A 25,672-nucleotide genomic window follows, 5' to 3' on the forward strand; every position below is an offset into this window, starting at 1 on the left:
AAGGCCTGGTTACACAGTTAACATGACTGGAGATCTGCATATTTTATTTTAATTAGTTTATATTCCAATAGTCACAAATCGCTCATCCAATCCTTGAAAAATGTAGATGCAAACCACTGTATAGGATTAAATTTGGCAACTATTTTATGACTACCAGAAATCTTGAATTATTTTTATTTTATAATTATCTCCTAAAAGCCTTATCAAATCAATCATGAAAAAGAATTTCAATTGCAAAGAATGAAAGAACTGTCAATGAAGGGAAGAAATGGAGAGGATATCACAATTCAAAGACTCTGGACTCCGGGCAGTCGTGAGTCCTGTGGTCACTCTGTTCTGTCACCAACCTTCCCAGAAAACAGACATTGAAAAAGGTTGAACTTTAGCCAAGGTGGTTCAGCCTGACCCAGATTTTCTATAGAATCAGTAGAACCAAGCAGGAAAAAAAAAAAAAAAAAAAAAAAAGTTTGATATTGCCAACCACCTCTGGAAATGTCTGGGCATATTTTAAACCATTGAGGTGGCTTACTTAATAACTTGTATGAAGACCAGGTTGTCCTTGAACTCAGAGATATGCCTGCCTCTGCTTCCCCAGTGCCACAGATCAAAGGCTTGTGCTGCCGTATTTGGCTACTACTGGAAATACTGTCAGGAGACTGAGCCTTTTGGAAAGGAGATCGTCCGTCCTTCTATCTTTAAGCCTGTCTGTTCATCAGCCTATCTATCCAACACCTACCCATTTAGCTTCTATCTAGTTTTCATCTACCTAAATAATTTACTTCTCCCTTTCTGCACATCAATACTTCTCTTACCCAGTTAATATCTTATGTGTGGTCCTAAATACTTTTGTTCACTTAAGCTTTACACACACCACCTAAGGTAGGCAGAGAATAAATTATTTCCACTTTATTAAGAGAAATGCTTTAAGTTAAACAGCTTTGCTAAAGGTGCTCAGAACATCAGTACTGTGACTTATTCTACTCCCTTTCTCCAGAGAACTAAATGTATATGAGTTATAAAACACATTTTATAATTACAATGCAATAGGAACGTCAGGTATTTGTACTCATCAAGCCGTAGAGACATCTTTGTATTAGAGATTCTTTATGTTGAATCACAACTTTAATTAACTCACTAGCTAAATAATTAATTTGGGTTTTTTTCAACACAGGGTCTCACTATGTGACCCTGGTTGTCCTAGAACTCTCTATGCTAGCCTTATTTTTTTTTTCCTGCCAAAGAAATACAAGACGATTCCTGGATATGAGAAAATGAACTTGTATCATTCTTTCAGGAAACAGGAGTAAATGCAAGAAGAGATCAACAAGAAAATGATGCTGCAATCCCAAAAGTAGGTCCTAGTCTAGACTAAATTAATTTTGTCTAAATTTGCTCCCAATTAAGAATGCGTTCATCAGATTATCTAAAAGACTGAGTTACAATACATAAATCAACATTCCATCCATAGAGGCAAGCAATTATTTAATAGGGAGATATAACTGCGAACAGGTTGGGGGAGGAGTCTTAATCAACATTATTGGATTTATAAAGTCCCCCGTGCAGTCCGCCCACTAAGAAGGGTTGCATAATCTTCAGAGCAGCAAGTTAAAATCGGCAGCTTCTCTAAAATAGTTAGGCAACACACGGAAATAACTTGAGTAGGTAATCTGCAAGCAGCCACCCCGTGGATTCCTTCCTTTCAGCCACTGGCATACCACCGCGCCCACATCAGCCTGAAGCTGGCCCGCATGGTGGCCTGCTTTGACCAGCAGACAGAGTAAGTCACATGTGCCTGGCAGCCTTAAATCTTCCTCTTGGAAGCCAGCCACCACATAAGGAGCGAAGCCGCCAGAAGCAGCACACGCCAGACTACCTGTGTGAAGCGAGAAAAGCTAACAGCAAAGCAAGATAAACCAGCCATAAACAGTAAAACGGGCTTCCCAGCCTGTCCGTGTTCTCAGTTATGTGTTAGCTTGCTTGCTTGTTTGTGACAAGACACTGCCATGTTGACCAGGGCTGGCAGTGTAGCCCTGGACTCATGCAATTCTCCTGCTTCCACATCCCATGTAGCTAGAAGTACAGGAGCGTACCACTGTCACACATTGCTTAGAACTGCCAGCTGAATGTGGCTGGTTAAACTGAGTGTGGCCCGCCGACACACCCCAGCTCAAGGCAGAAGAACAGCCAGACCCTGTCTAAATTTCTGACCATGAGAAACAATTAGTTACAATTGCTTCGAGCCACAAAGCTTGCAGCCGATTTGTTACCCTGTGTCTTTCTAAACTTCACTGTCCAGCTTGCTCCAAACATTTTATTCTGAATGAAAGAAGCAAGCAGGAAGACTGAGTGGTCCGATTTCCTTCACTTTACATGCAGCTCAAAGCACCTCTGGGGTCGCTAACATGCAAAGCTCACCTCCAGGTTTCTTGCTACACTGGTCTCATTCTTACTGTCACCAGCAACTAAAACAAATAAAATGGGAGCTAGGGGAGTAACGGATTCCTGGAAGAGCAGAGTGCGTGCTTTCTACCACCTAGAAAGGATGTGTTCAGCAAAAGGATCCTGAGTGAGGTAGCATCTGAAGGTGGGGGCAGTGACCAGATAGACTGAGCATCCAGGATTCCCCATCCCAGTGCTCACCTTTGCCCAACCCAAAGGCTGCCTTTGCTTTTCACGTCCTGAATATTAATTCTGTAGTGGGAGGATTTTCAATTACTGTAAGCCTGGTTAGATCAATGCTACATTTACACCCCATTTTGTTTGCTGTGGAGGAGATGGCTTTGTTTCCCTACCCTGACATCATGCTGAAAAAAAGTATTTAAATAGACAAAATTATAAGCGTGATTATTATTTCTAAACAAGAGACAAGGATTAGCTGGAGGACCCTGAAATGTAAAAAGGAGGTACTCTCTAAGCTGCAACTCACATTCAAGCCCTTGGTCTATTTAGCTTCACTCTTCACTAAAGAGTGAAGCTAAAGCAACAGAGTACACCTACATAACATAACAGGCAGGCAAATTGGCAGGCTGTGCCCTCAAGACCTCCCTATATGCTGCTAGCGACATCTGGCTTCCCCTTCCCTGCCTGCCACCGTCTTCATTTCTTACATAACTTGAAGCCCATTTGGACCCCCTCTAAAAGGTTCCTTATAGACTGTTCTCACTGTCCTGTGGCCTTCCCCAGTTTAACACAATTAGCAAGACTGGTATCTAATCCATAAGAAAGTGAAGTATAATCCATACAGCAAAGGCAGCCTGATGCCTCACTCAATTTGAAAATTGCCAGCTCTGTCAGAAACGCCAACACTCCAATCCAGTCTCCACTACACACAATCTTCGTCGTTTCATCTTTCCATCAGTTACAGTGCGGAGGTAACAGAGGTTGAGGTGTGACCAATTCTTTAGCTGACAAATGAATCCTGAAATGTCTACAGCAATATAAGCACAGGCAGCGGTGCAGAGGAGGCTCTGGTCGGCCCCGCGACAGTTTGACGGGCAACGTCTCATCCGTTTTTTTTAATCACTTGGTATGTAACACAGGAAAATGTTCAAATTGTGAGGGCTGAGAGTGTGGAGGAACAGTCCACATTATGGGCAACACAGCCACCTTGCAGCTGCAAAAAAAAAAAAAAAAAATCAAGGGCCCAAACCAGTGCAGGACCCAAGGGATACGCTGAGCCATGTTAGATACTTCCTTAATTAAGGGATTTAGGACCTATGGGGAACATTCCCTGAGGTAGTCTTCCGGGCACTTCGGAAATACAAGGGAATCACTCTGTCTGTTCCACTATTACTCCTGTGATCAGTTCGGTACATTCACCGAGTTTTGAGAGAACCTGAGCAAGAAATAGGAAGTGTCTTCTGGTCTTGCTGCCCCACTGTGATGGGAGGAGATCACTTTGATGCTCACACTCTCTCTCCGACTTCCTCCTTGTCCCCTCTCCAGCAGCACTGAAATAACTCAGAAGTCGAGAAGACTCCTTGTAGGAGATTCCACAGGGGAATCCAGCCATACACATTCACTGTCCATGCGGGTGAACGGTAGTGGGCGGACGATCAATGTTTGCCGGGAAACAACAACAGAAGGAATTCTCTGGTCAGGAAGCTTTTCAGGAGGCTCCACCTCTTGAGGGAAGCAGAATCCAACATCCCCAGCCTCGTACAAGGGGCATAATGATCCTAACATCTAGACTAACCCAGGACCCCTGATGTCAGGAGGCTCCTACCCAGCTCTGTCATCAACCATGTGCTCTAACCAATCTTCTGGGAGTTGACTGCCAAGCAAGGGAACTCGTGAAGCCTCCCAAAGAGGAGCTCTGGATACCAACTTCTTCTCCTCCGGATGAAGCATGAGAATCGCCATCTTTACTGCTGGCAACCAGTGTCCCGTCCCCTATCCTCCTCCTCTCCTCTTCACCAAAATCTGTTCATTTTAAAATGGACTCTTAGTGACGTCCTGAGATCTCTTGGCACTGAATCCATATTGTCCATTTCCATATATAGGCTGTCGTTTCGTACAAGCTCCCCTCTCTAAGAATCTTTCAAGTTCACCGAGTGCCACAGGCAGCCATTTCCTTCTTCCATGAAGGCCGATCTAGAACACTTTCTCATATAGCCTAGCCTTCTCTCTTTATTCATCAGTCTGCAGTTGTCAGTGGGGCAAGGGGGTTTCTTTCAAGATTTTCTAAGACACTGGCATATAATTAACACAAAATAAAACACAGATGAGGTGTTCAGTTGCCACTGCCATGTCAATGCCACTCCCAAGGCACAGGGCATTTCAATCCACAAGATGCTCCTTCATTTTCATGGCTTGCTAACAACTCCCTCTCCGGCCTTTGTGTGACATCTCCCAGAGCAATGTTCTTTCTTGAAGCATTTGCCCTCGGTGTAGGGAGCACTGGCACCCAGTCGTCACACATCTCAGCTCACATGTACGGAGCCCGTGGCCACTCCTATTGATTGTATTTTCTACTGCTGTCAATATTCTAGTAGAACCAGTCACCCTAATGCTGAGAAGCACTGTAAGGAGAGGCCTTTAAGCCGTGTTTGCTACAGCAGACTCAGCTGTACGGAAATACTTCGCTTTGATTTTATTTTTAAAGCAAGAGCTCAGATATAAAAAGACTCTCGGTTTTCTAATTTTAGTAAAAGTTTTATAATTTGACTCGCAAATATTCAGAATGAAATGTTTATAAGTGTAAAATATCCATGATTGGCTCACGTACCAAAATGGACTTGAGAGGCAGCCTCGGCCCCAGCTAAGGCAGCGTGAATTCCAAAGGCAGGAGAGGACAGCTGCTTGCTAGGATGAGTGCTGGCAGAACTCGTGGGCAGTCTTTTCTTCATCTTCTTCCTTTAAAAAGAGAGAGGGAAAAAAAATCCTGCCTGCAAAATAGATGTGACCTTGATTTGGGCTGAAAAAGAACACAGCTACTCCGCCAGCCTTGGAGGATTCCAGAAGACTAGCTGATAGTGTCTGGTGCAAATCAGGAAAAAATAATGCACCATTTGAGAATCATTTAAGTATGCCTCCTCTACCTTTTCAATCCAGTTCGTATTCTCTACAGAAGACACTGAAAACTGGCCACTGAACTAGGCCACTGCTGTTTACGCCCAGAGCTTCTAATACGCTGTCAAATGCTCCCTACTGTGTTTTCCAAGATGAAAAGGAGGGAAGCGTAACCCCATCCTCCCTACAGGAGTCTAAAGAAGGCTGAACTTCTTACTCTGTTTGACATACGTGGATTTCCATAATAACAAGATTCACTACCATTCGTTGTGTTTGAAAGTGTGTGTGTGTGTGTGTGTGTGTGTGTGTGTGTGTGTAAGAAGTAAATGGAAAGACAGGAAAAGTAGAGAATATTTTTCCCACTAGCCAATTATTTTTGTAGAATCTGAATGTGAATAGTGTGGTCCTAAAATCATTAGGACAACGGAGGTCTTGAAACTGCCCAGAAAGTAATGATTCTCCAGAGCTACAGGATGGCCAGGTCAGCACTGGTGAGAACAAATTCTTTGTAAGAATGTTATACAACCAAATATGCTTGCTTCTTTTCTATGTAAGCACCTATCAAGGCCTGGGAAGGGGGGATTTCAAGACATAATAGGAATCTCTGACATGGTTGACCATTTGAAGTGGAAAGCAACTACTTGGTGACCATCATCACAAAAATCTCAGCTGAGTGCTTCACTATTGAGTGACATATTTAATACATTTGCTGTGTAATTAGTAAATGCCATATACCATTCTGAAGACCACTGCATGTCTTAATTCATTTATTCAGCATAAAAAGCTACAAACAATATCTTTACTTTAGGTGTGCAAAAAACTGAGAAATAGAGAGAGCAAATAACTTGTTCTCCCCGTCCCCAAGTTACTTCCAACGAAGGCCGTCTGACTCCAAAGCTCTAACCTCCACGTCTCTCCCAGCACGCACGTCCCGAGCGGGCCCTTATCTCTACCACGGCTGTGTCTAGAAATAAGCCTATAAAGATGCAATGAGGTCAGATGAGGTCACAAAAGTCAGACCTTAATCCTGAAGGATCAGGAGACTTTTAGGAGGTAGAGGGGAGGGAAGAACCCTTTGTCTCTTTCTCTAGCTCCCCCTAAGGACACACAGCTAGCAGGGACCATCTGCAAACCAGGAAGAAGACAGCTCTCAACCGCCTGTGCTGTTGCCCTGATCTTGAACTTTTGGTTTCAGAACTTGGAGAAAAAAAACCTTCTGTTGCTTAACCAACACAATCTATAACAGACTGAGCAATACTCAGTGAGGAGACCACTCTTCCCAGTAACCCCCCAAACCAGAAAGAACATAAAAATAGATCTTTGGCTCACCCATGCATTCTCCTCATCTGAGCAAACTTCCCCTTTGTACCCTTTCGTGAGCCTGAGAAACTGGAATCTTATTGGATTTTAGCATTATAAATATTCATAGATGTTTTCAATATTCATCCCAATACATTTGGGTTAAGACGTGTTTACTGCATTGATCTTTGCAACAGAAACTTAAAAGCTTCTGATCAATATGAATGTGAAAGTTTCTGACCATATTTTTAGCATAACTAGATTCTCAAGCATTGTCCGTGGGGCTAAAATGGAATAAGAATGAAGACCTTAAATGGTGGCTCTTCGAGTGGTCCCATTTATTAAAAATAATCACAGAGCATGCTAGTGATGCCAAGTCCCCGGCATTCTGAGCTTGTGAAACGAATTATCAGTGTCTAAAAGGTCTTTGTCAACCCTAACATCTGTAAACATTTAAGTGGTATTGAGCAGATTCCATAATCGGATCTGCTTTTAACTGTGGAAATCAATGCAGTTATTAAGAAGCTATTTGAATAATTCATGTTGCAAGAGGAAGCCCTCAGAGTAGCTGTAATGTGTTTGCTTCTTAATGGTATTTTAAATAAAGTTGTGTCTTGCTACAACGCACATTTAGCAGGCCAGGCTGATCTCCATCCATCAGTTCAGAGGTGTCGATGTGAAATTCTGACAGTTGCAGGGGAGCAGCTGAGCCCTCTGGCTTTGATAAAGGAGGGAGTGAAGGGAGCAATCACTCCCCCAGATCTCCGAGGAAGATACTATCTGCCTTCGCACTCACCCACTGCCTGGTTCCTGAGCCCTGACCCTCCTGGAGACGGCACCACTGCAAGGTCATTCAGCCAAGTTAATCAGACTAAATGCACACTCCTCATCAGTTCCAGTTAAAATGAATCAAGAGCCAAATGGTTAAACATTTGCACAAACATAGAGGGAAGAGAGGGTACTGCTTTTCAACCTTACATGAAACATTTCCTTCACACTAAAATCCAAAAGCTTTAAACTGTGGACAGGTATCATAGAATGTGAGACTTAAAAGCAACAGTCCCCTAAGTTATTCCAAGTCTTTATCTTACCTGATCGGTGAAGTACCTCATTGGCTGTGAAACCAGCCTGTTCGAATTCTTCCTCTTCTCAGAGCTCACAGATATCCTTCTCCAAGACAGACCAAATGTTCTTTAGGCAATTAGCACCAAGCTCTTACTTGGGCTGAGCCCAATTCTGTCAGCCCACCCTTTAACAAGTTTGCCTTAACTCGACCTCTGGAGACACTCGGTCAAGCAGAACTCTTGCTATCTTTCCGGTGGGTGGTTGAAGGCAAAGATAATGGCTTTTACGAGTTTCCTGCATTCAGCTAAGCACTTTTCTCATGTTCTGCCACCACAATCACATACTTATGGAGACTGTGTGTGTGAAACATCTCTTGGTATTTCCATTATTAAAAACTATATCCATATGCTAGGTGGTGGTGGTGATGGCAAACACCTTTAATCTCAGGACTTGGGAGGCAGAAGCAGGCAGATTTCAGAGTTCAAGTCCAGTCTGGTCTACAGAGCAAGTTCCAGGAAACTGCACAGGAAAGCCCCATGGCAAAATAACCCAAACAAAAACACCCATCTCCATCATAGGAAATTGTTTCTGTTATAAAATGAATTACCAGTCATCTACGTTATGACTCCTCTCTTCTCCTCACACCCCAGGTCTCAAATCAGAAAACTTTCCACATTTTCACCTTGTCTTCCACCTTCAATCCCTTCTATAAATCCTGCCCTAACTCCCACTACACCCTGCCCTCCACACTCAGCTAATTACCGTAGGTGGAAATTTCCAAGCCTTCTCCCTCTCCTACCATCCTCTCAGCCTGGAACATCTTCCCTCCTCTTAAACCAACTAATGCGTGCTGTGGGCAGGCAGCCTGAGAGGGAAGAGAAGACATTCTCAGTACAGGCTAACCAGCTTTAAGAATAACCTTCGAAGCGGAGGGTCACCCGTTTGCTTACTTCTCACTTATATTCCACCCCAACATTGTTGGGGTGCCAAGGCATTTATAAAGGTGAGTGGATGAGGGTCCACAGCCGCTAAGAACTCAGCCTCTTCCTGTCTGAGAAGGCCGTCTTCCTTTCGGCCTCCAAGATCAACTCAGAAAAGTTAATGATCCTAAGAGATGGTGTAGAGGCTTCCCTGCCCAGACCGTGATATCTGTTACTCCCGCTCAGTCATACTCCATCACAGGGTTCCAAACTGACTGCAAAGGAAGCTGGGAAAGATAGCTGCAGGAGGAAACTATTCAAGGCTGCTGCTCCACAGGCGTTTTTCAGGAAGGGTCCTGCTAACTGATCTCATTTGGGCCTAAGAAAACACCACACCACTCCGTTTAGAAAAGGGCGGTTATGTAAGCATAAAAACACTTGCTACACTGGATACTAAAATTCTGCCTATTCGAGTTCCTGGCAGGCAGCATTGTGACTCTGCTTCTTTTCCTTTTTCCTCGAGCTAGGGTCTAATTACATAGCCCAGGCTGACTTCGAATTCATAATCTTCCCGGCTCAACCTTCTGAGGGCTGGGATTAGCAGACACATACCACCAAGGCTGGCTTGGTAGGGACTTTACTTTTCATATTCCCCACACGGAGCGCAGGATATTCCTGCCACGAAGTCAGTTCATGCTTGAAGATGACTGGATTAATGACTATGTCTCCGTGTGCTCTTTCTGGACTCCTACCTAGACTGTACTTAAAGATCTGAAGATCAAGATGTACTTGAACCTGGCTCCTCAGGGCACCAGGGACAGAGAAATTCTGCAGGATCTCTCAAAGGAGGTTGAAAGATGCCTGTGACAAGCATAGGGAAGCTGAAACCATCTCCTTTTGGAGATTGTATGCTGAGTCTATTCACACATGGAGTTCTTAGCACATAGCACTCTGAGAAAGTATCTGTTGGATGAATAAATGTAAACACGAGCATTCTTCTAAGTTAGTCAGTGAGTTCATAGCACCAGTGATATAATCTCAGGCCAAAAGCAACAACATTTAATAAAAAGACCAGCCAAATAAATTATAGACTTCCTTTTAATACGGATTACAATGATTATCTTTGTATCCCTTTACAATACTATTAGCACACACAATTATTCCCATAATGTCAGCTCTAATAAACTTTAGCTTAAAAAGATTTTGGAAAGTTGTAACGATTTCTCAATAAAGTAAAATGAGATTAAGTCTCCTAACTAGTTGCTTTTGATGACACTAGTTGAACAGATGCAGAAGACCTTTCCTTTGCACTGAATGAGGGTGAGCTGAGATATCATTAGGAAACTGAAAAGGCAGGAAAGGCTGCCTTCCTTTCCCAGCCTAAAAATAAACAAGAAGGCAAGGATAAAGGCTAACCTGTTCCCGAGCCAACATTTTGCAATTTTTGTTGACCTGTCTTAAGAACCTTTCTAAACCTAGAAAAAAGAAATCATGATATGAATAACTGCTAAAGAAATAGACAAGATTCTTTAAATATTTTTGCTTACGTTAGACTAATTGAAATGTTTGTTCCCTGGATGCAGATAGTAGTAGTCAAAGCATCCTGAGGAAGAAAGGCACAGTGTTCTCCTGAAACTTCATGGTTTTTGTCTCTTTTGGTAAATGGAAAAAAGCAACAGGTTCTGAGCTAATCTAAGCAGCATTTGCTTTAGAGCTTAAACCTGAATTAAAATATGAGCATCAATAATTTTTCATTTCGGTGTTTTTTTTTTCATTAATAACATCCCAATCTACTTTAACTCAACTGCATCAGACAAAATAAGAAAATGAAACTTTAATATACCGATGTCTTACAGAATTACCTCTTGATGATTTCCATCTAATTTGCCCTCAATTTACAAGCATGCCGCGCAAACCAGACAGATCAAGCCTGAAAGGAGAGTGACTGTGAACCCAAGCTGAGTGTGGACTGGCCGGGAGGCCTTGTCTTCCCTAGATCTGTAGGGATGTAATCAAGACCCACAAAGTCAGGTGGCTGGTGAGAGGGTTCCACGGGGTTATGCAAAAGAAAGTTTGATCTGGAGGTCTCCTTGCGCCTAGGAAATACCATTGTTCTTCTATCAGAGCCTCATGGCTGTCTGTTCTGGGGAGCAATTGTCACTCCCAGTGTGTGTATGTGTTTTGTCAGGTCTGTGTGATGGGCAAAGAATGACCTTCTGACAGGGACAGAGCCCAGGCACAAACTGTGTGCCCGAAATCACCAAGCTAAGCACTGGCTGGAATAACTGGGAAAAACAAACACAAGACCTGATGTCTCAGGGCTCCATCTCCAGGGAACACATCTCTGATGGTCATGAACAAGTACTCAGAAGCAAAAAGTTTCTCAGTAAAAAAAAAAAAAAATAGGAACTATGAAATGTCATTACAGGGATTCCTAATTTGGGGATGGTGGCATGGCTTCATGAGAAAGTTATATTTTGGTTTTTTTTTTTTTTGTATTTTATTATGTTTTGTTTGTTTGTCAAGACAGGGTTTCTCTGTGTAGCCTTGGCTGTCCTGGACTAGCTTTGTAGACCAGGCTAGCTTCGAAGTTACAGAGATCCACCTGCCTCTGCCTCCCCGAGTACTGGGATTACAGGCATGTGCTACCATGCCCAGCTTGTGATATTTTTTAATATTTGCTCAACCACTTGGTTTTATAATACTTTAGTATCTTCACCTGTAGAATGGAGAAATAGTATCTACCTCACGGAACTTTTGTGAGGATTAGATTAGATGACAAGTGAAATCATGAATGACAGTGACAAGCATTGTATGTTTCTGCTAGTATTTTGTAAATTACAATGATGACTGTGATCTTTTATTTATTAATTTGGGTGAAAAATAAAGGTTGGCCAGAAAAAAGAGAGGAGGCAGCTTGAAGAACTATTCAAGACAGAGACAAAAATTATATGCAAATGCAAAATTTATATACAAATTATATGCAAAGCTTCTGGTGTCCTAGGTAGGTAGAATTAGGATGTACAAAGAAAATAAAGACTTTAAAAATCCTCTGGATCTTTCCAAAAGTCCTTCTCACCCTAACTGTCCTAAGAATATTCTCCTCTCGGAGTCTTTATTCACAATTTTTTACGTTTTCCAGGTTTTCTCTACTAAGCATAGATTACCTTCACGATTTAAAAAAAGGGGGCAACATTTCACAGTGGTATTCCCATTATTATTATTTTAAAAATTTGAAACAGGCAAACTCTTGCAGGATATGGCTTTTCTCCTCAGCATCTGTCATCTCCTGCTCCCCTCTGCTCTATTCCTCAGGCTATCTTAGAAAGGTCTTCACAAGAGAGAGAGCTGGTCATGCAATCTCCTCAGCTCGGATCCATTCACCAGCAGGGTTAGGGCACGTGAAGGCCTCCTCTGCCCTACAGCATCACACCCACAATCCTTAGCAAAACCACCCAAATGGCTCAGGACCAAAGCCTGTCTATTGTTCCAAGGTCATTTCCTGTCACTCTCTGGCCTAATGCTCACACCCACTCCAACCACGCAGAACTTCCCACAATTTCCCAAACATACCATAAACTCTATCTTGGCTCAATTTCATCCTTATGGCAAGAGTAGTCTTCCAGCCTCATCATGTTGCAGAATTAAACGGTTCCTTCCTTACCCAGTGAGCCTCGTCCCTCACCACATCATGCCCACCTCTCCACAAAACAGCTCCTGAGAGCCTTCTCCTGGACACCACTCACGTCGCCCTCCGGTGAGTTAGATAAATGCTTAGCTCAGCTTAGGAGTCCTATCAAGACAGAATCTGTGTCTGCTTGTTGCTCCAGCTAGCTCATAAATCATAATTGTCTGTGTCGTTGCTATTCAAATGAAGAGAAAACTGCAATGGAAGCTGAGAGCCTTGGCTCTTGTCATCCCAGCACTTGGAAAGCTAAGGCCAGAGGAAGATATGGCACAGGCAGGCCTGGGATACACAGGGAGAGCCTGCCTCATAGGAGGAGGGGAACTGAGGTGGTTTCTTAGAGGAAGTGCCCTGGGAAGTAGGTTGTTTAGGTTACACACCAAAAAGGTGCAAGGACCACACACTCTTTCAGTTGCTTGCTCTTTTTCCTGATGGTTACATACATGGATTTATGGACCCAACACTCAGTTTTTGGTTGCTCAGTATTTGGTAGGCACTCATGTCAACAGGACAGAAACACACGAGTGCAACTATAGACTGTGGTAAATGCTACAGAGGAAAAGAACAGCAAATGAGGTAAGAGGGCATCAGTGAGGAAGCAGCTGTAATAACGGGAAGTAATGAACGAGGAGAAATTAGTCATGTGAAGAACAGGAGAAAGTGCATTCAAAATGGAAGAGCAGATACTGGATGGACCTGAGGGAGGGGGAGGGAGCTGGCTCGTTCACTTGGAAGAGTGAAGGATGGCCAACCTGCCTAGAACCTGACCTCGGCCAAGCAGAGCAGCACCTTCGGGCAGTGAGGGCTCCTCACACAATGCTGGTTCTGTGGCTGACACTGAGACCCTTCATATAGCATGTGTATGTCCTTCACGACTTTACATAGAGGGTGGAGGATGATGAGATTGGATTTATGTGTGTATGTCTAAGTGGATGCATGTATGTGCCTGTGTACGTGTGTGAGTGTATGTGCAATGTATATGTGTCTATGTACCTGTAGATGTGTGCACATGTGCATGTCTGTTCATGGGTGTGCTCGCACACATGCACACGTGTAAACATGCATGTGGAGGCCGGAGGTTGATATGGGGTATCTTCCGTAATCTCTCAGCACCACGTATTTTCAGACAGGGACTCTCACCGAACTCACCAACTCACCCAGACTGGCTGGCCAGCGAACCTCCGGATCCTTCTACCTCTGCCTCCCTAGCTCTGAGGTTACAGATGCATGCCACCACACCCAGCTCTTCATGTGGGCTCTGAGGGGGCCAAATTCGGGTCTTCACGCTTGTGTGCCACGCACTTTACCTACTGAGCCATCTTTCCAATCAGCAGATTTACATTTAAAAATATATACCCTCGGGTAAAAAATTAAAAACGAGCAGACTGCTAGTGAAAGTTCTCTGGCTTTTTAATGCAGTTAGAATACTAGTTGTCTGAACATCTATCAATCAAATACACTCACCACTCAAATTTTTGTCTCTAATCAGTCCCAGAAGTTCAACTCAAACTCCCTCTATATTCTTGTTTCTAGGCATGGACCCTGGCTCCTAGCAGGCCATGGAATTTTACTCACATCAACATCTCAAAAGCTTCCTGACAAGATAAAGACTGTCATTTGATGTTGGCTGAAACTCAAAATTTTCCTTTTAGCTTCAGCTGAAAACTCATTCTTTCCCACGTGAGTGGACGCCTTGCGAGCGGCAGGCACAGCACAGCATCAGCTGCTATTTTTGTTTGTTTGGAAATGTCACAGGCCTTCTCTCTGTTGAGAACATCTTCACTCAACTTACGGCTCTGTCACAAAAAGAGATCAAAATGCAGCACCCTTGCTCGAATGACCTGGTGACATTCTCTAAAGCCAAAAGACATGGTACGTACGGCCAGAAAAGGCAGGAACAAAAAAAAAAAAAAAAAGGAGCAGTGACACTTAGACCCAACAAATGCTGGAGAGGCATCATTCACACTTCGGAGAATGGACTTGGGAATCGTTTAAGTGTGTGAGTTCTAGTACGGAAGAAGCAGCACTGTCCAAGCATGGAGAGGACAGCAAAGTATCCAAGGAACAGCCAAGAAAAGGATGGCAGAGGGAAACTCAGGGCCAATACATACAACGCCGTGCAAGCTTCTTTCCCAATTCTTGTATACCCCGTGGTTACAGGCCACATTAAAAACAAACAGTGTTTGGAAAAATCAACAGAAGAAAAGTGAAGCCCAAAGAAGACAGTTAAGAGTAGACACCTCAAAGGAATGTAGATGGGGAGGGGGAAAGGAGGGCCTGAAAAAAGGGAAAACACTAGTTACACCTCAGATACTACTGTCAAGATTAAAGCTAAAATATTTAACATGTGCCGGTTTGGCCCTGCACTAAATGCCTTCCATGGTTCATCTGATTTAAACTTCTTACAGTGGGGAATAATGCTATTCCTGTTTGGATAATAAGGAAACTAGTGTGACATCTAAGATCTGGAAGCTAGCTTGTGAGCGAGCGTGAGGTCGGCTTCTTGGTCTGCAGCCTTTGCAAGTGCATTCCACACATTTCTCTGTCACTTTTAATCTAGAGAATGGGGACTACAATTACAACTGATATAAATGGCTATAGCAATCCTTTCAAGGAAAAGGTTTCTACGTCATAGTTTAGCTTTCCCTTCTGTCCTAAACATACTACCCTGAGCAGGATTTGAATTTCTCTTCATAATTTGAAGTAGACTAAGCTTAGCTGAAACCTGATCTCTCATAGATCTTCAATGGAAGCAGAACGCCCTTGGAGTTGGTTGCTCCTGGCTTGTCTACCTTGGCTGTCTACACTGCTGGGCTCTCAGCTGTTCCTGTTGGCCATTATGGTCTCCAGCTCTAGAAGAAACCTTCCTTTCCCCTTCTCCAAACCACTCCCACGTCATCTACTGTCTATCAAAATGCAATTGGCTCAATTCAACACATTTTTATAAAGTATGCCTCAGCTGGTCCATCTCCATGGGCTGCTTCATCAACACTAATAGCAGATATATTCTAAGCCAGATCCAATACCCACACGCTACCGCCCAGTAAATCTCAATCAAAAGAGCTGAGGGCTTTGTACAGCTTAGTAGAGACCGAGAAGACTGGCCATCCATTTATCATTTCACAGCAGAGTAAACTGAGGCTCATTCCTGCTCACTGGGGGCCTAGCCCAGGACATGTTTGGCTCATAGGGAAGCTGTGGGTCTGCTCTCCAGCACAAAACCAGAAGGAAAGAAACTCAGGTCCTCCCGGCAGGCAACGAACCAGCTGAGATCAGAGCATGGGCTTTCTGCCCTTCCGCTTCCTGCCACAATGGGTTTGGAAGAACAAGGCAACCTTTTCTTATTATAGTACTGGCTGCAAGAAATTGCCAGAATTGGCTCTAGAAGGACAGCACACATGGCCAGCTGCAGAGGGCAGCCTATGTCTGCACTGGCACCAGCCTGATAACCGAAGGTTACACTGCTGTGCTTCACGTGATTTCCTGGCATTCTTGGGCACAGCTTACCACTGGCACGTGAGTAAACAAACACACAATGAAATATGCTTCTCTAAGCCAAGTTAGGTATTTTTTTTAAATAAAGATATTGTTAACATCAACTTTCTCCATATCATTCAAAAGAGTTTTCATGACCATCTCATTCAAAAATCCTGTTTTGTCTCTGCCATGGCTTGGGTGTCCGTGTTAAGTATCCTTGGTGCTAGGGAAGAAAAGCTACAGAGATGCTAGGCCAGAAAAGCGTAGCGAGCAAGTAAATGGACTAGTGTGAATCTGCACTTACTCTCAATAACCATTGAAGTTATCGATCTTTCATAAGCAGATTCAGAGGGCTGAAATACAGGTCAGTGACAGAGCACTGCACCTAGCATGCATACGACCACGCCCTGCACCCCAAAACAAAACAGGACTCAGAACCTTGCCTGGTTATTCCAAAGGTCATATTACATCAAAATGTCTCTCATTCAAATGCTCTCGTGTTTAACATGGCTTCCTATGTAAATCACCCCATTAACACCAAACAACTTCCTTTGAACTGTCATGAGCATTACAGGTTGACCACACCTTGGGCTCCTGGGCCTCAGGCCATTCAGACAGAGAGCTGTAGGGAAACGTTTTTAAACACAGAGGCCAACAATGGGCACTACATGAACAAATCTGGGTGGATGACAATGGGGGAAAGACCCTGTCACTATAGTCCCTCTACACTTGCCTTTAGACCTTTCAATGCTGCTGTGACTGCTTAAGTCACAAATCAGACATGTCAAATAAAGAGATCCTTCGTCAGGCAGCAAACATCCTTAGGAATGTGCTTTGGAGAAAGACACGGTACATGCAGGTGGTCTATTTCCCGTTGTTGTTGTTCTTTTTAGTTTTTTTGTTTTGTTTTGTTTGTGATGCGATGTGCTGAGATCATTTGGCCCAGGATTGGCCCCTATTTGTGCTCTAAATGGCTCTGTTACGGAATGGCACTTTAGATTCTTTCCTTTCATGTAGACCGAAGCTTTTTTTGTCTCTTTCCTGACAGTGGCACAGGTATTCCATGTCTCTGAGGTTTCTACTTCTCAGTGTTTCTAAGTTATTTTCCTCCTTGAAGGAAGAGTCTAATTGGCTCCTCCAATAGATGAGATTTAATTACATTTTAGAAAAATAAACGGAACATGACACAGAATGATGCCATTCTTTCTGCTCTCAAGATTTCCATTTAAGATGTTTTACCCTGATCCTCCATGATCTTCTTAATGGCACAAATGCTTAAAAGATTAGACAGATTGTAGAAAAACTTCTGAACCCTTAATTCTTGATGGCATATTCCAAATAACTGGAAAATACATACACGCTAATCTTAGGATTTCAAACAGATGCCGGAATTGACATGACCATCGTGTTTCTGACTTGTTAAAAAGTGTTCAGTGCTTCCTTCTCACATCTATCATTATTAACCATGAGCCCAAATTTTATATTGTATATTATTTCCCATTTTATATGGTTAATCTCACTGCCTCCAGTAACCAGTGGGTATTTTATGACCGAAGTTCTTAATAAATAATTTATTCCACTTTTCCATTACTCAGAAAGCAATGTTTCAGAGTAGTGCCTGACACTAATACTCTCAGCAACTCCACGGCCTCATGAACAAATGAGCTGCAGCCTAATGCACATATCTTCTTTCTATGAGATCAGTTCGTCAATATTGATTGAACCAGTGGTGCACAGGAGCATGTATTAGAAGACAGTCACTTCCTCTGAGCAGCCCTTTACAGTAAGCCTGACTTTGCTCAGCCGAGAGGATTTACAGCCTTTCCTACAACAGTGAAATTACTGGGAAGAATTCCTATTCATAATCTAACACACAATTAAATCCATGAACTTGGCAGATAGGTTAAAATTTCCTGGCCCACAGAAGGCAGATGCGCCTAGAAGCAAGGCCTGACTTGCTTCAGCCCCTCCACCTCTACCTGATTGGATACACTAGGGTTCACTGCCTTGCTTCTGGTCATCAACTGTGTGAGGTGTCTGCTCTTCCGGGAGGAAGAGGAAGTTGAAACCTCATCATGATTCTGAAAGGTGCTGAGTCTGAGAAGCAGGAGGAAACGGTGGTAGCCCGATCTGCAAGCTCTCCTCACTGGGCATCTCACCAAGGCCAAGTGAATCTACAGCAGACACCCATGCATACCTCCAACCACCGCAAAGGGCAATCTATTCCGTGTTGGCAGCAGCCCCCGGCAAGGTAGGCAGCCTCACCAGCTCCGCAGATAAGGGCACTGGGATGAGTGCCTAGTAGTCTCTCTAAGGTCACAGTAGAGCTACTGGCATGTGGCCAGAGGTCAACAGGGTGTGGCTAGTGACCACAAAAGTTTTCTACTAACCAATCATCAGGGAAGAGGGTCCTGGAACGTGTTCCGCACAACAGGGCCCACTCCTTTCTGTGCCATAGGCTATCCCGACAGCTTGGAGTATTCTCGCTGTTTCCTTTTGGGTGGGTTTGCTCTTTTTAATACTTGACTCAAAACCGGGAACTAGTGTCACAATTCCATTGAGTGGACATGAGGCAGAGAGGAAGGAAGTGTGTTTTATCTCTGCTCTGAGGAGCCCTGTTCTTCTGCCCTCTGCCTTTGACCTTGTCTATCTTCCTGGAGACATGCAGTGTCTTCTGGCCCTCTCTGCTCTTCACGCATCCCCCTGAGAGTTACATGAGCAGTAAAGCATCACATTAGAACAATGTGCTCTTGAAAAATAAAAGCTGCTAATGATAGCAATAAAGCACACAGAGTGTCAGGACAAGTATTAGGATGAATCGGGGTAGCTGTGGCCTTGTCAAATGTTCTAGAACTTTCCTTATTCCAATGCAAGTAAGCAGAGGGACAGAGGCTTTATTTCTGTGGAGTGAGCACTGTGTTTGCTGAGGTACAGTCTGGACACTCATCACTCCGGAGGGACAGCTGCTGGCTGGTTCTGTCATCTGCCGCATGAGCAATGTAGGGCCACCGCGTGTGCTAAGCCCTAGAGCGACTGTGGAGAGCATTCCCACTGGCCCATTAGCCGCTGCCATCCTTCCCGAGTTACCTCTGTTTCCACTCCTCTGTACCCCAAGAAGCTTAAAGAAGTATTTGCCTACAGCAAACAACTCAGAAACCTTCCACAAATGCAAATATCCATTGAAAAATAAAAAAGGGGCATTTCAGAAAGCAGGCTTTAATGGCACCTTATATCTGCTAGTTATTTCTTTTAGGCCCCGGCCAGGGTGTCATTAGAGTAGGTTGTAAAGGAATTTCTCGAGGCTGTCCAGGCAACTGAATGGAACTAGAATCACCATCTTCTTGATTTGATAAATTTCAATCCGTTTTCAGACTGCTCTGATAAGAACGGGCAAGCGACAAAGCCTTGCCTTACAACATCAGTGTTCTTGTTCCTGATCTTAGCTGGACACCTGCCCTGCCCCTTGCCAAGCTCGCCTCTCTTCTGCACAACAGAGCCCAAACCTGGATCTAACTTGTAGGGAAGGGCATTAAAAATGGTCCAAGATTATTATTTCTGAGGGAAATCAGTCAGTTCCGAGTCACTGGTCACGTGGAACTGGCAAGTAGACACATAGGATTTTGTGCTTCATATATACTGAGTTCAAAAATGCAGTAGGTACTGCAGTGACCTCGCAAAGACACATTCCTAGGACTTCCAGGTAGCAACCTGGAGGAGAGATTCCTTGGGCTTGTTATTAATTCTCTGCACAGCACTGGTCAGGGTAAGGTAGGAAAAAAGAGTTGGAATCTATGACAAAAAAGGGTCATTCTGATGGCAAGGGCAATTGGGCAGGTTTTAAGACTCTCAAGAATAAGAATATTTGGCAAGCAAGATAAGAGACTATGGGCAAAAGATTACAAAAATGCATTCTGTCTGCTATATTCACTTCTAGATTGAGACAGGCCACTCGGTTTAAGAATAAAAATCCCAAGATGAATACAAGAGCTTAAAGGCTGAGACAAGGTCACACTTGCCATTTATTTGTTAAAGGAGAAACCAGGCAAGGAAATGGGCTTTCCTAAATAAAAGAAGAAAAGGAGCCGTGTGGCTGTCCAGAGACACAACAATAGAAACTGAAAAAGTACAAACTATTATCTACAGAAATTAGCCATAACTTTTTTCTTCTTGACAACAGCAAAGTTTTATTTCTAATAAAATTAGTTTTTACATTAAAAAAATACATGTTCTAGTATAAAAGGTATAAAAATGTTCAAAGTTATCCAAAAGATGGTTAATCCAGTAACTATAGAAGCTGACTTTCATTCACTTGAGCTATTTAATACAGAAACTTTCAGTGCTATTTCTACTTTCATTTTGCAATACATCTCCCACTAAAAACTCCACACTAGTTAAGGCCCATACAAGGCAAAGAATTTAGGGCTAAAAAAATTATTTTTATGTAATCTTTTCAACCAGGGTTGTTCTTGAGAGATTCATGGTTGCCTCTTTCACGGAAAGCATCACTCAGCTCAGCAGAGACCTTTACGCAGGACAATAGTCATTTTTACTCAATGTCTCTTACACTGCCTCTCTCCACCCCCAACTCACCAGACTCTATATTGTACTGTCTGTTTTCTTTCAGGTTATAGAAAGGAATCTGATTGTCAAGAAATTAAGGCCGTTGTTTTGCTGACTGGACAGTGGAGCCTCTTTGAAAGGCACTGAGTTTTATGTATCCTCTTGCACGCTGGTATAAGGATAACTTGAACTCGCCACAGCAGAAAGCCCATGCCCACCACAACCCTGCAGTCTACTTTCTGATGGACCTCAAGCTGCTACACGTGAGCAGACAGACTGACACAGGAATTTTCATTGACTCCCTACATTTCCATTCCTGAGGAAAAAAACAAAAACAAAAACCTAGTAATAACCTATATCCTCATACTGATCAGAAGTCAACGGGTAAATTAATATAAGATTTTAAAAAAAGAAAAGTGGAGTTGCGGAGATAACTCAGTTGTCTGGGTTTACCATGTAAGCCTAAAGGAACAAAGTTTGGTCCCCACTATCTAAACAGAAAGATCTTTGGGGTTCGCTGTCCCACCAGCCTAGCCTAGTTACAAAAGTCTAAATCCCAATGAGAGAGCTCATCTCAGAAAACAAAGTGGATGGAACCTGAGGAATAACACCCAATGCCAGCCTCTGGCCTCTACACAAAAAAACTACTAAGCAAGTGTATATATACATATGCTCATATTATATTCATTATATTGTAATATATATATATAGACATTTCTCAGAAACAACAGCAAGTGAGCAATATGTGCAGGACAGCAAGACACAGTATGAAATCATGAATTTAAAATACAAAACACTGTGTAATACACTGTTTCATTGACACACAAAAATATAGGGAAAGTGTGCCTGTGAAGAGTAGACTCAAAATTATGAGAAAGAAGCAAAGGCAATATTTTATTTATTTGATTAAAAAATGAACACAGGATAAAATCTTTATAAACCCCCTGAAGCCCAAGCAGAGAGAGCGACTCCCAGACAGCGCACGCCCCTGTATTCCACCGCCCCCACCCCCACCCCGCATCCAGCGCCTGACATCTTCCACCAGTCGCCATGCCCAAAAGAAAGGCCAAAGGGGATGATAAAGGAGATAAAGTCATGGGGAAGGACAAGCCACAGAGAAGATCTGCAAGGTTATCTGCTAAACCTGCTCCTCCAAAGCCAGAGCGCAAGCCTAAGAAGGCCCCTGCAAAGAAAGAAGGGAAGGTCCCCAAGGAGAAGAAAGGGAAAGCTGATGCCAGTAAGGATGTAAATAAATGGAGACAACAAAACAGGCCAGGCACAGAAAGCTGAAGATGCTGGAGATGCCAAGTGACGTGTGTGCATTTCTGATAGCTGTACTTCTGGTGACTGTATAATTTGAAATATTGTATTTTATCAAGTTTTATAAAAATGCAGAATTTTGTTCTACTTTTTTTTAAGCTATGGTGTTAGCACACAGAACACTTCATTGTTTGGGGAGAAAGAGCATACGTGTCACTAACAAAATGTCTCCCAAGCTGCATTGATGATGGAAAACATTTTTTCCTGATAATTTTGAAAGATTCTGTTGGCTCCCAGAAGGGATGTCGCGACGTTGCCATATGTGGTCACCATGGCGCAAAATGCCTTGTAGTATGGGAAAACTCTAAGTTCATTTGTGAATTCTCTTCCCCCTGTACCATCAACATTGACTTAACTCCCTTAAAACCAGAGACCTGTTGGAACCTGACCCTGAAAATTGGTTTTCTGGTCTATTGGGCAATCTGGACTTTGCAATGACATCATTGAGTGTCCTCAGAAGAGCGGTGTTCCTTTTCTAAAAAATTGTGGATCTTCAGATTGATAATAATGCCATTTTCATTTCATTTCCTGAAAGTCAGGGTCGGCTTGTGAAAAGTTGTTAAACAACATCCTTAATGTGAAATGTCAACCCTCACTCTAAGCTACTTCCCCCTTTTCAAAGCATTGAATGAAGATTTCATTGGGTTTTACAGTGGCTTTCTGATTTTAGTAGTCTATACAAGAAGGGAGTTTGGAAGTTCTTGTATACTGGTAATGATTGTCTGCCCATGACCTACCTGAAATACAATGATTGTTTATGGAAAGTATCTTTAGTAAAGCTGGATACATTAGGATGGGGGGGGAATGAAAAAGCCTGATCAATGAGATGACTCTGGATGTAAAGATGTTTGCAAGCCTGAGAATCTGGGAACTCATCTGTGAAGAGAGAGAAAACCAAAGCCCCCAAAACTGTCCTTTAACCTTCACACACATGTTCAAACACACACAAGACAGACAGACAGATAGATACATAGAGACATTGATAGATACATGGATACAAAGATAGCTGCATAGATAGATGCACTGATATAGATGTAAGAAAACTGTAAAGCAGGTAACTTATTTGTCTGCTGAATCCTTTAAAAACTGTGTTCATATGATGAAATATAAAAAAATATATTTTTAAAACCTGAGATTATATTTTAAGGGGATAGGTAACATCAACCAAAAGTATATAATCATTTAACTCTGGAATATAACATTTTGATATGAAAATCAATTGAGCCAAGTTCATAGCTATTCTATAACACATGGGACTCATGGGCACAGATTGGGCATGTCTGATTCTAGCCATAAAAAAACCCCAAACACTCTAAATAAAAAGAAAAAGAACAAAAAAAGAGGAAGGATTTCTATTTTTGAAGTTGTCTAAGAATAACTATAATGTGTTACTTTACAGAATATCATGCTAATGTATTTCCAAAAATATAATTGTCGGTATTTTACTATCTTCTTGCTGAGAGATTTTAAAGGTCATCTAAGAAAATGAGTTTTGAAGATGTTCAGACAGACAATTGTGACAACGAAGTTGAATAAGTTGATTCCTTTTTTTTTTTTTTTGAAGATTTTCCAAAAAGCTAGATGAACTGGCTAACTTGTCATTATTAATGATAGTAGCATGTGATAGGACAGAGTCTGAATTTGGCATGGGCACTACAGCAGTATTTCAGCAGTATATCCTTAAGGCTCAATATTCCAGAAATTCAACACTGAAAGTCTTATCTGGCTGGTTTTCCTTAGGTAGGTGATGTTTAGTCTTTGCAGAGCAAATATGCACCGTTAGCAATATTGGGAAAAAAAATCTGGCCCTACACTGTTGGTTAATTTCAACATCATCGCTCCTGCCCAGCATATTCCTACATTTTCTCCTTAACTGGCTGGTCTGCTAACAAGGAAAGAAGTGTACTTTTAGGCGATGAAACGTCAGTCTACAGTCCTGACGGCAGGCAGACTGGCCTTCGTGATATTCATAAGCACAGAGTGTATGGATATAAGCCAGTCCACAGCCGTCCACAAATTCAAGCAAATATTATAGTGGCTTACCCCAGGAACCAATACTGATGGCTGGGGCATGGAAGAGCACAATTGTTTTTCTGCTCTCTCAATCCACCTCATGAGTATATTGCCCAGTAGTCAATCAGATTATGAAACTAATTAACATAATCCAAGCCTGTGCTTGGCCTAATCAGTAAGAATGAAAAGGCCAGCTGAAGAAAGTAGAGCTGGTGTGTATGTCTCTTTCTTCCACTCTCTCTTTCAGGCACATGTACATTTATATGCCTACAGTACCAATCATTATCTAGTAATTAAGTCATCTAGCTCCTACAAGTTAAAAATGGCCAACACTAACTAGAAAGCAGCTACTATCTTAAAGTGTCTTATCAGATGGTATGTGTGCACTCGGCATATTTTATTATACCTTTATTGTACTTTATTGCCATCCCCAAAGAGTTACACCATGTCTGTCAAGTATACCCATAAAAACAGAAGCTTTCTGACATTATTTTCTTTGATGGCATCAAATGTATTCAATACGCTATAATGTAGTGACACATTCTAAAGATTGCTCAGAACATAAGCAAATGTAAATGTAATGTATTGTTTATTCTCATTGCTATATTATCAAATCATAGTAAAAAAAAAAGGATTAGACACCAATGGGAAAACGAGACGTCAAAGAGGATATTGTAGTAAATATAAGATTTTTCTTTTGTTTTGTTAGTCAAGGCAGGGTTTCTCTGTGTAGCCCTAGCTGCCTTGGAACACACTCTATAGTCCAGGCTGGCCTCGAACTCAGAGAACTACCTGCCTCTGCCTCTTAAGTGCTGGGCTTAAAGGTGTGTGCCACCACCACCTAACTAAGTATAAGGATTTTTGAGAAATAAAACAGAAAGGATCTCAGCATTTCTTTTTTAATTTGAAGTACTCATTTTGTCAAATGTGAATACAGCAGCCAACATCGATCACATATATACACACAAAAACACAAAACAAAGTGGAGTTAAGCCCACATCTCCATCCTCAGAGCCTGAAGTTTCTGCTTGACTTTCCTGTGTTTTGGGGTTTTATTGTGAATAAATAACTTAAATGAGCATATAAGAACTTTTACAAAGCAGGAAAAAAAATTCCATGAAAGCGGTATGGTAAAAGTGAAAGTTTACCTCGGAAGTTGGGCAGAAGTCTTGCACATTGGAAGCTGGCTGTGTTCCTTGGATACTGAATGGCTCTGGGCAGTTGCTACACACACACACACACACACACACACACACACACACACACACGCCATGAACTGCAGTCTCCCCTTAATGAAAATGGGTTAATAATAATTAATCTCCTACAGCTGGCTGTATGGGTTAAATAACTTCATTAACGTGCCTTGCCTTACAAATGTAGGAAAGAAAGATTCATTCTCTTCCTGTTATCTTTTCCTCAAAGGAGATGTGACAATAATCCACAGATGGAGCAATAACAAAGGACTGACGTGTGCTCTGCCCAAGCCACAAACAAAAAGAAAGGACCAAGTGGAAGAATCAAGACCCATCTTATCTATTACTTCCGCGCCATCCCAAGCTCACCTCAAAGAGGACAGGAGCAAAATAGGAATAAATAAAGATGATGTACCCGGCCCCCCAGTCTCATTGCTAACAGTGCCAATCAATGGGGCACAAATTTTCAATCTTCAAGGACATCATAATTGTCTCTCCTATAAAAATGTGCCTTCCAACTCCTCTAGTAGGCAACACCTTTCCAGGTTTTCAGATGCCTCAGATCCCCCAGGTAATGGCAACCTGAACAAGGACAGTATTTCATAAAATCTAAAATGCCATCAACAGCA

General features: G+C 42.5%; 1 protein-coding gene and 1 pseudogene across 4 annotated transcripts in view; one reads left to right on the forward strand and one right to left on the reverse strand.

Moving 5' to 3' along the window:
* The window catches only part of Rbms1 (RNA binding motif single stranded interacting protein 1), a 210,622-nt gene that overhangs the window by 157,169 nt on the left and 27,781 nt on the right, over positions 1 to 25,672 (reverse strand). The window lies entirely within an intron of this gene.
* On the forward strand, positions 21,568 to 21,829 carry LOC110555800 (non-histone chromosomal protein HMG-17-like; annotated as a pseudogene).

Source organism: Meriones unguiculatus, chromosome 8 (genome assembly GCF_030254825.1).
Source record: "Meriones unguiculatus strain TT.TT164.6M chromosome 8, Bangor_MerUng_6.1, whole genome shotgun sequence".
NCBI lineage: Eukaryota > Metazoa > Chordata > Mammalia > Rodentia > Muridae > Meriones > Meriones unguiculatus.